Below are 5043 nucleotides of genomic sequence, written 5' to 3'. Positions count from 1 at the left end.
GAGGGAAGTGGGTGAAGAAGTTTTCCGTTTTTTATACGGTGTGGGACTGAGATTTGATTGGGCGGATCTGGGCCGTCGGATGGGGATGGTTTTCTCTTGCGGCCCGGAGCGGTTAACGGCCGCGGGGTGGGTGGGTGGATAGGGAGGGAGGGAGGCCGACCTGCGGGCCACCCACGGTTTAGGGGCGGCCATGTGGGGCACGTGGGGCCCGGGATCCAGCCGCTGGCGTGGCGTGCACCAAGTGCGGAGGGAACCTTATCTGTGGGCCCGATCCGACGTGCTTTTTTTGGATGGTTGCGTGCTCTCGGAGCCCCTCTCTCTCTCGGGATCATCTTCGGGAGACGTGACGAAAAGAACGAACGAACGAACTGCAGAGCATGCTCTTTACGTCTGCCGGGGGCTGCGCTGCGCCCGCGCGAACGCATGGCGGCAGGCGGGCGAGCCGGTGCGTGTAGCGGGGGCGGTTGCCGGGCGCGCTGCGCGTGTGCCGTGCGCTTGCTTGGTTCGGTCGCCTCCGCCGGCCGGTGAGCGCGCAGAGGAACGCGCGGCGTAGCTGTGGGTGGTGACATGGAAACACACGAGTTCGACTGGCGCCAAATCGGAGTTATCGCTGGATAAGTTAGATGGTGACTATTTTATGCACAATGTCAAACGTCGAGGGGGACGGACGGTAAACCGAAGTCTGCGCTTCTCGAGGGGATGAGTAGGGACCAAGAAGCGTAATCCCCGGCCGGCACAACCATCGGCGGATGCACATCTGACCAGTATATTCCTTCCTACCCTTGTTTATTCTCGGGATTTTGCTTGGCACATGGGAGCACGTGCCTAGAGAAACTGGATCGATCGGGCCTCCACGCGAGCTGGGTGCAGTCTCACTGCTGCTCTTTTTCCTTTTCTTTTTAAGAATTGGAATCTCACTGCAAGGATTTTCTGCTGGGTGCTCAGATGAGTTCCATCATCAACCGCAAGCAAAGCGGAAACAGAACTATCCTTTTTTTTATAGCAAAATCCTTTCTTTTTCTAAGCTTTTTTAGGGTAACTAGAGTTTATTCAGAAATCATGACGAGCGAAATACAAGCAATGTCCGGCAGACCCCCTAGCCACAGATGACAACCCACCTCCAGAGACACAACTCCTTTTGCTAGAGAGTGGGCTTCGAAATTATTTTCTCTAGACTTAAATCGAATCTATGAAAGCAAAATTAGTACTCCCTCCGTTCCTAAATATTTGTCTTTTTAGAGATCTCAAATGGTTACCACATACGGATGTATATAGACATATTTTAGAGTATAGATTCACTCATTTTGCTTTGTATGTAGTCACTTGTTGAAATCTCTAGAAAGACAAATATTTAGGAACCGAGGGAGTAGTACTAAGTTTAATATCGTTCAGGACCTGTCAGTATGAAGGCGAATCTCCCTTCCTTATGTTTGTGACAACAATGAGGCAGTCCGAGGCAACAACCAAATGCCGAATGTTCAAATCTTTTGCCAGAGCAATGGCCTCGCAACAAGCATGCGCCTCCAAAATAGTCGGATCAACTAGTCCATCAAAAACTATAGCAGATGAACCCAGATAGTTATTGTCCTTGTCCCTTATCACTGCCGCTGCAACTCCTCTATCCCTAGCTGCGAAATTCCTCCATCCACATTTGCCTTCGTTGCATCAACATCAGGAGCTATCCACATCTTTATCTTTGGTCTATCAGACGAGGTAGGTTGTGATCTACTGGCTCGAAAATTTGCAATCTCCTGTTCCTCAAGATACATGTTGATGAACGACATAGTCGAAAGAGGGCTATGAAATTCATCATCGTGGATAGCCCGTCGCCTAGCCCACCATATTGACCACACGGACACCAGACCCTTACAAGATCCTCCTGGTTCATTGTCTCGTACAGACAAAAGAGCCATAGCTTCGGATCCTCGCTCATGTTCGATATCACATGTTCAAGTACCTCTTCATCTCCCAATGCCCATACTGTTAGGAAACGTAGTAGAAAACAAAAAAATTCGTGCTACGATCACCCAGGAACAATATGAAGATGCATAACTGGATGTGATCAACAATCGTTACCGACTCTAGGAGGGCAGTGGAAGTAGACGAGTCGGTGTAGATCGTACTTGGAGTCCCTCGAACGTTGATGACGATCCCGTGAGCTGCCCTCGAACGATCCCTCGAACGAAAGACCGAAAGCACGACCTCTCCACAGATTGCAAGCATACATGCTTCACGATCCAGCAGCGCCTCACCGTCCAGAGCTAATCGTCGCCGGAGAATTAGAGGAAGAAGAAGAGAAACACACAGGGCTTCTCTATTATGAGAATTAGAGAGAACTAGAACTTAGATCAAGTATAGATCAAGCTAGACAAGAACTAGATCAAGAGAGAACTTGAGGAGGCTTCAAAAACTTGTGTTCCAGGGGCTAGCCCTGCCCCTCTATTTATGTGTTGAGTTCTGAGGTCGTAACTTGGGGAGGGAGCCTTCCCAAAGTCGGTTTGGAACAGAAGGAAGAGTCCTTTCGGATTCCAATACGAAATGCCGCGGACCTCAGCGTCTGGCCCAGGACCAGACGCCAAGGACCCTGGCGTTTGGCCCCTGCTGTTGGTGTCAAAACTGGCAGACCTCAGGGTTGGGGCCCCCGAGCTGTGGATCTTGGATTGATTGGTAACAGCAGATGAAGGAGACAGTGTTTACCCAGGTTCGGGCCCTCTTGATGTAGGTAAAACCCCACGTCTTGCTCTTGTTTTATATTGATGATGATGTATCGAGTACAGTGTTGATCTACCTCAAGATCGTTTGTTGTGTATCATTCTAATGATCTAGCATATCCCTATTGACTAGCCTGGCCTCGACTTATATAATATACAGGAGGCCTAGGATAACAAGAGTCCTAGTCAGCCACGTCGATGGAGAGGAGACCTTGTCTTGATCACTGATATGTCTCCAACGTATCTACTTTTCCTAGCGCTTTTCCTCTTGTTTTGGACTCTAATTTGCATGATTTGAATGAAACTAACCCCGGACTGACGTTGTTTTTAGCAGAACTAACATGGTGTTGTTTTTGTGCAGAAATAAAAGTTCTCGGAATGGCACGAAACTTTGCTAGGATTTTTTACACAATAAAAGAGAATTTCTGGAGCCAAGAACCACCGGAGGGGGGGGGTACCTGGGTGGGCACAACCCACCAAGGCGCCCCCCTCCAGGCGCGCCCAGGTGGGTTGTCCCCACCTGGTGGCCCCGCAGACCCTAAAACCAACGCTATAAAATCCTATTTTCGGAGAAAAAAATCAGGGAGAAAGAATTATCGCGTTCCACGAGACAGAGCCACCGGCACCTCCTGTTCTTCATCGGGAGGCCAGATCTGGAGTTCGTTTGGGGCTCCAGTGTTGGGGAACGTAGTAATTTCAAAAAAATCCTACGCACACGCAAGATCATGGAGATGCATAACAACGAGAGGGGAGAGTGTTGTATACGTACCCTCATAGACCGGCAACGAAAGCGTTGACACAGCATAGAGGAAGTAGTCGTACGTCTTCCCGATCCGACCGATCCAAGTACCGAACGCACGGCACCTCCGAGTTCTGCACACATTCAACTCGGTGACGTCCCTCTAGTTTCGATCCAGCAAAACATTGAGGGAGAGTTTCGTCAGCACGACGGCGTGATGACGGTGATGATGTTCTACCAACGCAGGGCTTTGCCTAAGCACCGCTACGATATGACCGAGGTGGAATATGGTGGAAGGGGGCACTGCACATGGCTAAGGAACGATCACGAAGATCAACTTGTGTGTCATGGGGTGCCCCCTTGCCCCCATATATAAAGGAGGGAGAGGGGGAGGTGCGGCCGGCCCTAGGGGTGCACCTGGAGGAGTCCTACTCCCACCGGGAGTAGGACTCCCCCCTCTTGCCTTGTTGGAAAAGGAAGTGGAAGGGAGAAAGAGGAAAGGGGGGCGCCGCCCCCCCCCCCTTCCTTGTCCTATTCGGACTAGGGGGGGAGGGGCGCGCGGCCTGCCCTGGCCGGCCCTCCTCTTCTCCCTTATGGCCCATGTAGGCCCAATAACCCCTGGGGGGTTCCGGTAACCCCCCGGTACTCCGGTAAAATCCTGATTTCACCCGGAACGTTTCCGATATCCAAATATAGGCTTCCAATATATCAATCTTTATGTCTCGACCATTTTGAGACTCCTCGTCATGTCCGTGATCACATCCGGGACTCCGAACAACCTTCGGTACATCAAAACACAAAAACCCTAATTACAATCGTCACCAAACTTTAAGCGTGCGGACCCTACGGGTTCGAGAACTATGTAGACATGACCGAGACACGTCTCCGGTCAATAACCAATAGCGGAACCTGGATGCTCATATTGGCTCCTACATATTCTATGAAAATCTTTATCGGTCAGACCGCATAATAACATACGTTGTTCCCTTTGTCATCGGTATGTTACTTGCCCGAGATTCGATCGTCGGTATCTTAATACCTAGTTCAATCTCGTTAGCGGCAAGTCTCTTTACTCGTTCTGTAATACATCATCCCGCAACTAACTTATTAGTTGCAATGCTTGCAAGGCTTGAGTGATGTGCATTACCGAGAGGGCCCAGAGATACCTCTCCGACAATCGGAGTGACAAATCCTAATCTCGAAATACGCCAACCCAACAAGTACCTTCAGAGACACCTGTAGAGCACCTTTATAATCACCCAGTTACGTTGTGATGTTTGGTAGCACACAAAGTGTTCCTCCGGTAAACGGGAGTTGCATAATCTCATAGTCATAGGAACATGTATAAGTTATGAAGAAAGCAATAGCAACAAACTAAACGATCAAGTGCTAAGCTAACGGAATGGGTCAAGTCAATCACATCATTCTCCTAATGATGTGATCCCGTTAATCAAATGACAACTCATGTCTATGGTTAGGAAACATAACCATCTTCGATCAATGAGCTAGTTAAGTAGAGGCATACTAGTGACACTGTGTTTGTCTATGTATTCACACATGTATTATGTTTCCGGTTAATACAATTCTAGCATG

The sequence above is a fragment of the Triticum aestivum genome, chromosome 3A (genome assembly GCF_018294505.1).
Source record: "Triticum aestivum cultivar Chinese Spring chromosome 3A, IWGSC CS RefSeq v2.1, whole genome shotgun sequence".
Taxonomy (NCBI): Eukaryota; Viridiplantae; Streptophyta; class Magnoliopsida; order Poales; family Poaceae; genus Triticum; species Triticum aestivum.
Note: the sequence above shows the minus strand (reverse complement) of the source record.